This window comes from Aythya marila (genome assembly GCF_965140915.1).
Source record: "Aythya marila genome assembly, chromosome: 8".
Classification (NCBI taxonomy): domain Eukaryota; kingdom Metazoa; phylum Chordata; class Aves; order Anseriformes; family Anatidae; genus Aythya; species Aythya marila.
Window position 1 is genome coordinate 11,999,646 of NC_139049.1, and position 9,599 is coordinate 12,009,244.

The window sequence follows — 9,599 nt, forward strand, 5'->3', positions numbered from 1 at the left end:
AAATTTCTGTAATTCCACAGCACAGTCCTTGTAAACCCTTTTATGTGGGACTATGTTGGCTCACCCTCCCTGGTTACACAGGAGCCGAGCACTTGAGTTCTCACAGCTTGTACACTATACAGAGGCCGTGCAGCCCCATACTTTGAGGCCAAAATTACACTAGCCTGGATCTGTTTCGGTTTTATGGAGTTGGAACAGGAATAGGGAAGAAAACCATAAAGATGGGAAAACAGAGAAAAATAAAAATTTGCGGTAGAGTAAGAAAATATGGATTAATGAGAAAGAGAAGTGGAAAGAGAGAGAACTAAATCAAGTTTTAGTACTCATTCTAAACTAGACCAAGATTTGAAAGTCCAGGTAACAGTGAAAGTACCGAATGCTTGACTGAGAACCAGAGCATGACATACACCACACGGACAAACACTCGGGAGAGGTACCCATCACAGACACATTCCTACCTTTGAGGCCAACAGGACTATGAAATGCTTGAGGACTTTGGTAAGTGCCTTCCCACTAACATCAAGCCTGCGTACCAAGGTGAGCTGGTTTCTATCTATTATCTGAAAGAAATATTATTTGCACTGTTGTCTTCTGAGAGGAGGGACATCTGATAGTAACACAGGACCTTTACCATCAATGAGATGCAGCTCAAGCAGTTGAAGCCACTTATCTTAGCAATAAAATTCTTATCCCCCAGACAGACACAGAAGGTCTAACAGATTTTAAACTTGAACAGGGAAAAGTGGAAGATAACAAGCAAGGAAACACAGAATTAACCAAGAATGCTATTTTGTGAAGATCTTTAAGGAATCTGGCTAAAATATTCCAAATTATGGGGAAATACAAAACTTTTTAGTCAAGCCTATCAATGAATGGAAATATTCACAAAATTTCTTCCTTCACAGAACCTGGAGGTCTGTACTAAAAACACTGTGTGATTCATCTGGTTTCCATTAAATGAATAAATAACAAAAACAACAAGAATAAACACCTTCATGAAATACAACAAACCTCAGTAAATGGTGGGATGGCAAGTATGAGGTGTGTTAGTACCCAGTTGTGTTAAATAAATAAAAATGTTCCTTGGGATGAAATTTGCTTTTGGAACACGACTGCCTGCTATGACCGTTTATACCTTCAGTGTACCACTGCCCTCCTGCACCTACCTTCAGAGCCAGGTCATATGCAGCTGAGTTCCAGATGTCTCTCTCTTGGGTTACCAGCAGAACCTGGTACTCCAGTCGTCTCCTCTGTAACTCATACAATTCCCGATACTGTTCCAAAAGGCTAGAAGAGAAAGACGATGAAGTATGTACACACATTTCTTATCCATATTTATGGTCTTTCTCGTAATTCCTAAACTTAAGACTTTTCATCCCCCTCATTCACCTCTCACATGGCCTGTAAATTCACAGTTCCTTTAGCCTGAGCCTCTACAACACCTTTCTGTTGGTGTTTCCATTACAAGTTTCAGTATTTACACAAATCTCTTGGGCCTAGACAAGCTGTTTTCTCCATGATACGAAGTTCCTGTAAGTGAATCTCTGTGCCTGAGCACTCAATACAACTTGGTACCAACCGTCTAAATCCTCAGTTTCTTAGGTATCTGAAGACATCCACAGACCTCTTACAAGTTCAGAGCTGCAGGCTCTCTTGACTCGGAAGAGCTTACCAACTGTGAATGTGGGGTGAAGGGAATGTCAGCACCCGAGCAACAAATGATCAGGTGCAACTTTCATGACTTAAAAATAGAAACATTTTCAACAGCTTTGGGAAATTTAGAATTTATAAGAAAACAACTGCATTTGTCACAAGCAGCCAAGCTCTCTTCCCTAGAAGGAAATCAATCCTTACATCTTCTTCCCAACAACCCTGCCAGAATGATACCAGCACACTGCAGAAATCTCCCAACATCAACTTTGAAAGCAACTTACTTTGCATTCGCCTCAGCCTCCCGCATGGCTGCAGCTAGCTCCTCTTGAGCTTTTTCTGCTTCTCTGGTTGCCTTGCGGTCATGTTCTCGTACCTCATAGAGCTCACTGAAACAGCAGGGAACAGTCTTAGTGCAACTTAGCCCGGCCCAAAGGTTTGGGCAAACACAGACTGGTCTGTTCAGCATACAGCAGCATCTCACTGCAGAGGTGAAAGACATCTTGAAGACATCTTCCTGTGTGCACAGATTACTCCTACAGCCCCTTTCTGCACAACATGCTAAGGAAAGGAGTTGGCTTTGCCCTTATTCTGTGCTGCCATACTGCACAATTGGCAATAAAGGGGTAGACTAAGAGTGTGAGAAGGCTCAAGTGCAGTCTCTGTAGCTCTGATTCAAATCAGAAAAACAATGTCTTTCTCCTATGGAAGGAAGATTAGAAAACTGGAAAACAAAACAAAACAACAATATGCTAAGCTGAGTACGTTGAGATAATTGTTTAGGATCAGTCAGGATTCAGACCTGGTCAGCTGTTCAACAGACTCCTTAAAATAGAGTAGTTCTTCTGTAATATGTCTGTCAAGCAACCGCTGTGCCATCATTTTTTTGTAGAGAGTCTTCATCTGTTGAGGAATCCGCTCCAGGAGATCCACATACCTCTGCCTGCAGTAAAAAGAGAGTAAAAAAGGACATTACCTGAAAGTGCAGATCTCTCTTACCCATTTCAGGACCATTTCCTTTCACTGCAATGGAAGCTACCAAGAGGGCAATCTTTTCACCATGTGGACATAGAATTTTAAACACTTTGGAACAATTTATTTGTCGATGCTGATCAGAGTGTGAGGTGAAAAAAACAAACACATTGGAACCTCAGCTGTGAGAGAAGTCCCAGCTATTCTATGTATGCAATCTTCCATGAAATGTCACACCAATAAGGTGTCCACACTGTCAAGTGTTGTGGCACTGCAGCAGAGTTCAAGCTCCCAGTTACATAACTGAGGCTCATTAGCCCTGGGTGTTAATTAGGCAGGACAATCCTATTTCACTCCTGGCATTGGACCCCGAGCCAATTACGTTGTGTCAGGCTGGCTTTGTTGGGCAGTGGCATTAGTAGAGACCTGCAATAGCTAATGCTGCTCCTGAGAGGATACTGCCATAAATCAAGAGGGGGATTAAGGGTGCTTGGCTAATGATGACCTGAGCTTAGAAAGCAGCTGTCCTCTCTCCACGCAGTCCACGCTGACCTGCCGAATCAGCTCATGGAAAACTATGTTGTAAATGTTCTGCTCCGCCTTCAGCAGCTCCAGCACGTTGTGCAGCTGGCAAAACATGCGAGAAAAATCACAGCTTTGCAGAACCTGGCAAACGTATTCTTTCAACAACCAAGAGTGGCACAGATCACTCATTTCTTCTGAATCTAGTTCCCTTTTGAGGCCAAAACACAGCTGAAGAGGTAAAGGGGAGGTCATCCTGCACACATTCATTTTCAGATGCATTATGCACTATCCTGACTACCCTCCTATCAACATCCATGGGAGCTTTCCTGCTAGTTCCAGCTAGAGTTCTTCCTGAGGCAATGCTCTATGTTTTTCAGAAATCCACTTAAATCCACTTTTGCTTCATCCACTTAAACCTTCCTCTTTACTGTACAAGAATAACAGAGAATAAACCCAAGCAAGGTACGGGAGCTTTTATGACATCTGCTCTTAGGCATACAAACGTTTCCAGAGGCCCATTTTTTACCACAGCAGCCTATCTCCTAATGAGCAGATGAGACTGCTGTCTTTCCTCCATAGTAATGCCAGATGCATCCCTTTCTGGCATTTTTGCCAGAAATGCAACTTCCTACAAGCAAGCTAACTGTTCTTCATGGATCAGATGAAGATGAACAGAAGCTCAAGAGGGGAATCCCTAGTTGTGACAGGACACACAGACAGATGGCTTGGGCAGAAACTAATAGCAGGAAGGCACCTTAAACACAGCAAAGGTAATCACTGGGGAAAACAGGATATTATTTTTCTGGGTACAAGTGACTTATCCACCTGTGAAGGTCCTGTTACTCTGATTAACTCATCTACTCCCGCTTTTTCCAACATGTCGTCCATTGCCTCCATCAGCTGGATGACCTCGAACCTCCCAGCAGGTTTCCTGACAGAGCAGAAAGAGATGCACCATTATTCTGTATAGCATGGTCTATTTTCCCAGGAAATGAAATTCAAACAGTTTTTTGTTGTGTTTTTGTTTGTTGGTTTGTTTCCTAGTTAACAGCTTCATTCAGGGTGGTACTTACATGGATGGAAACAGCCGTAGTTTCTTTTTATGATCTTCAAGCAGAGTTGTGTATTTACTGAAAACAAGTATAAATGTTAAAACTTTATTACAAAGAAGTCCTTCCAGTGGTAGCTAAGCAGTCTCACCCTCTGCTTCAGTTTCTTTGCCCCATGCACAAACCGATCACAGTGTTAGAGGCAGAAAATTGCCTATAGAATTGTTCCTTAGTAGGAATATTCAGAGACTAAGGTAGGAATCAGACCTCCTACAACTGTTCCCACAGGTGACAGACCAACAGGAGCTCCTCCTTCTTGCCACTAATGACATAAATCTTCTAGGAACCTTGTCCTTTTAAGAACTCTCCCTTTTCCATAGGACTTGGCTAAAAAGTCATCAGTGGGTTTAAAAGTAACAGGTGGGGCCAGAAAATCACCACATAGCCACGTCACAGCCACCCAGAGATCCACCGCAGGAGCCACATGTCATTGGAAACTATTGAAATAATTAGAGAATGTTCTATCATGTTGGCAAACAAATGGCGAGGATTTCACTCCTGATCTGGTATTTTAATCCTTGAACAATGAGAAAATCTCCTTAAAATGTAGTCAGTTTTCTGAAGAGATCATGGGAAGTACTCAGTAGCCGTTTTGGATAAGGCTTGGTAAATTCCATTCAAAACTTACAGCCTGAAAGACTAAAGATCCCAAACAAACAAAAACCCACTAGAATGGTCAGATTATTATTATTATTATTATTATTATTATTATTATTATTATTATTATTATTATTATTATTATTTTCTGGAAAAGCTCCAGTGAGAATAAGAACTACCCTGTGCCCACCCAGCTTTGCTGCATAAAGCAGTTCTAGAAGGTAGTAGAAAAACAGAGTAATCAAAATCACTAAAAAAGACAAGCGACAACTTCCAGAAGTTATCTCAAGGGATCAAACCAGACCTCAGCTTCCACGTTCATGTTCAACCACAGAAAAATTCTTCAGAAGTAGTAATAGTGTACAGGAAATCCTCTTTTACCCTTCTCAAAGCAGTAGAGGCAAAGAATAGTTGGCTCACATTGCTCTGGAGGGCTGACTGTAGCCATGGCATTAGTGTGGGATTTAAAAACCACCCTTTTTGTGCTCTTCCCAACTACAAGAAGTGCATTTTTTTGCAGTGCTCTCAGCCTCTCATCATTTTATCCCCTCATTCTGAACACTGGAAGCTCCACAGCTTGGGAACAAATGCTGGTAAATCAGAAAGCACTTACTCATCGAAGTACTTCAAGGGCAAAACTCCCCTGTTCTTCACAATGTGAAATTCTTTGGGAACCAGACTATGTGCTAGGGTTGCCTGCTAGGAATAGAAAAGGGAAAGCACGAAACATCAATATTGAGGATGCACGCAAATTCCCAGTTCCTTGCCAGAGAGTTCACACTTTTGGCAGCCTGGAGAGCAAAGCTCACACCGTGACTTTTCATGGTGCTTCTCCCTTTTGCACTCAGAGCACAAAATAAATTATCTATATCTGGAAGCAGGTTAATATAACTAATGCTGAACTGTGGGCACGACCGAGGGGCTGTGAAACAAAAGGAGAACTGATAAGCCTTAGGATCAAAGTAAAACATTACAATTGTTTTGGCCCAGAAATCAAACAGCCCATGACAACATCAGGGAACGTACGTGAAAATTTCCTTCCTCCCACCTCGTGTTACACGCAGAAAAACAACTGAACAGCAGCACTCACAGGACTACTTGGGACTGTACAGCAGCTCTGTCTCTGTTCCTGATGACTCTCAGAGAAAGAGCTTTTGAGAGCCATCTTTTTTCTGTCTTCCTGGCGAGTCACAACATCACAAAGGTAAGAGACATCCCTGAAACAGAGGGAAAGAGTTTGTTCACTGACCCAGCCTGAAGGCAACCTACCGTTCACTTGCTATCAGCCCAAACCACATGTGAGTTTGTTCCGTTCAGTCAGAGGTCAGGCTTACAGCCACAACTCCCCCTCCTGGGCCAAAAAAACCCGATAACGTTTGTTAGGCAGATTAATCTCACATTGCCTATCACTGGCCAAAGACTATTTCTCATGCTTGTTGCCAATGCCTTATCACATACGTACCCAACATCAGATAAAAGATGGTAGAAGAGCTGAACATTTTTCAATTCCTAGTGCCATTAAGCAATGCTTATTTACAAAGAAGTGTAAAGCTATTCCATTCTAAGTCCATTAAAGCCAGAAGAGCTTCTTTTCTTAATCCATCTGGATCACAGAGTATACCAGTAAGTCTGGGATCCTTTGGACACATGCTTCCAAGAAGAGCTCATTTAGCAACTCTTTTTATTTATTATTCCTGAAACATCTTTCCCTTGAATGTCTCCAGACTAAACTCAGTCGGGATAGCTGGTCCATTCATCCAGCCACATCAGGCAGCACGGTCACCTACCACAAGAAAGACCAACGGAGAGACCTATCTGCGTTCCCAGCTCTAACGTCTTGTCACCACCCTCAGCTCCTTATCCCTTCTTTGCTTACCTTCCAGCGCCTGTCAAGCTGACAGGGTGGTCTGTCAGGTGTCTGAACTTGCTCCGACGATTAGGATAATGCCAAAGCCGATCTGGAGTTTGCAAGCAGCCCTGCAGACAAGGCACACGTGGCTGTCACTTCGTAGCCAGAAATGTGCCAAGGAGTGGGAGAGGTCAGAGTGACTGCCTAAACAAGCTCCACAGAATTATTCCTGTCTTGGGGCTAAAGAAACCAGTATGGACAGAACATTTGCCGCGAGGAGTTCACAACACGAAGGTGCAAGCACGTTTACCATTTTGCAGGCATTGGAAGACAGCACTTTGGACCTGTATCGGATGGTGTGAGCAGAAAGCTGATGGAAAGGCAAGTTAAGCTTGTATAACAAGGTTGACAGTGCTTTCCTTCTGACAACATGACAAACATGTGCCCCTAATAGAGAGACAACTCTGGAGAGAAAAAGCAGAAGGTGGAGACACTTACCCTGAAGCCCATTGTCTTTTTTACTGTTTGGAGGGATTTTAAGTATTCTGGGCTGCTGAGAGAACTGCTCGCACAGGTCAGAGCTCGGAAAATCTCCTCTGGAACAAAACTGTACTCCAGGGAGGAAGAAACAGGCCTCATGTGGTCAAGTATCTTTGATGTGCCCCTTAACACAGGGATGTCTGGAACATAACGTCAGAACTTATTTGGTAAGTGCACATTTATTCTGCTGGTGAAAGAGAAAGCAAACACCTTCATAAAATACAGGACTGAGAAGAGCCATGGGAAGATGCCCGCTCCCTTACCTCAAAGCAGGAACAAGTCTGTCGGACATAGGCAGCTAAACCCATTTTTAGCAGCTCTTGGATCTTCGGTGAAGCCTAGGACAGTTACCTTCAAACTACAGGAGACAGAAGCACTAGTGCGACTGTGCCAAGCTATCAGGCATACAAGTGCCAAGGGATGCTGTAAACAGCTTAAGTTATCTATTTATGTAAATCCATTTCCCTTCCTGGGGATTGCTACCAGTCAGCTTTCTGCAAAAACATTAACACCCTGAAATATCAGGGAGTGACAAAACAAAGGCTAACCTTAACACTCCCCCAGAAAAGCAAAGCATCCTGTTGCTGTTGTAAGGAACCTCAAGGGACCCCATCCTCCATCAGGTGTCTATCCCTGTCTCCAACCCCAGCCCTACCTGTAAGGTCCTTGCCGGCAGGTCCCACGCACAAGGGACCGCTCATTTTTCTTCCATCTGCGTTTGGTCCAGGAGCTGGCATTTCATTGGTGGGCATGGCGAACAGGTGCTTGTGTTTTTTTAATGCTTAGCCAAGCAAATTTTCAGTAATGATCTAGAAACAGAGTTGAACCCATGTTTGTACTTCACAACAGTTTTTTGTGTTATTAAAAAAAAAAAAAAAAAAAGAAAAAAAAGTTGTGTATCTGATAGCAGTAACTCGATTAGGAAGAAGCATCCGATGCTGTAGTCTGTAGTTCCAGCGAGGCAATACCAAACAGGAAGCTCTTAAATGGCTCTGTCAAGGGAGGCACTTGGACAGTCCCACCTTGTATCCACTCGGACGCAAGAAAATATATTCCATAACCAGGACTGATAGGGCATCAGCTTGATTCACAACTGCCTGTGGCTATTTTACATCCAAGTCAAATACACCTTCAGCAAATTATTTACTTTTAGCATCACAAAATGTCACTTCTCTGCACTTAATGAGACCACCAGATGAGTTCTGCTCTCTAGACACTACATCCACCATGGGAGCACTTGCTTTTTCCATTTACAAAATGGGTTAAGAACTGTTACTTTTACACATTTAACAACTGAGCCAGAGGTTTAATTGTAACTGGATTTCTTCATTATTAGTCTTAGCACTTTTTCTTATCAATGTCTTGCTAATGAAGAACTCATCTTTCTATTAACATCATCTCCAGGAACTCTCATGTGAAGCCTACCCTCCACCCCAGCAAGCCTTGCCAATACACAATGTTCTTTATAAATTCTTTGGCCTTGTTGATCAGCTGCATCCTGGTTCCCAGTTCGGTTAACTGCATTTCTTTGACCTTATACGTGCTTTTGTGCATGTAGGTGTAACGTGCAAAGAGTAACCCAGCCAGCCAAATCAGTTCTTGCTTTGTCAGGTAAATGCTTTCTCAGAAAGAAAATAGAAAAGAATTGCTAAAAGCTTTTGATAGAAAATATTACAGTGATTTCCCCACCCACCCTCCCCTCCTCTTTAACAACACTGCTTGGCAGTACATTATATTCCCCCCAGAAAGGATAGGAAGATTGATTAATGGCACTGTTGTGTAGCTGCTACAGCTTGAGGACACAGACAAGACTTGACTTTAGAGCATGTGGTGCGCAGCTGGAAGACATCACATTAAGTTCTTGGCACACAAACCCTCTTCAGGCCCAAAATAAAGGCAGAAATCACCAACATGATGTATGTTTGGCAGTTGGTCCAATTTAATATGCATTGAACTGAGAGAGTTTTGAAACTCTGGCCTGTTCCAAGAGCTATAATCCCCTTCCCCTGTGCTCCTCTCCAGCTCCAAAGAACATCCCCTGACCTAATGGAGGTGGTGAACTGGGCTCAGGCTCCCCAGAGCTGTGGGCTCAGCTTCAGGCCACCCCACAGCCCTCAGCTTGCAGCCCCTGCTGCAGGCCGCCAGTTCTCCACCCCCATGGTACGCCAGCTCCCCGTTCCCTACACGGGGAGCGGCAGAGGCCCCCCATACCTGCTAGCCCTCACCACTGGGCAGCCCTGCGGTGGTTCAATCACTACGGAAACACAGAGCTCTCCCCACCCTTGGTGTGCCCAGCATTCTGGAAGCAGCCAGCCCCACACCACCGCATGGCAGCCACCTTCCCAGGAGAGCAACCC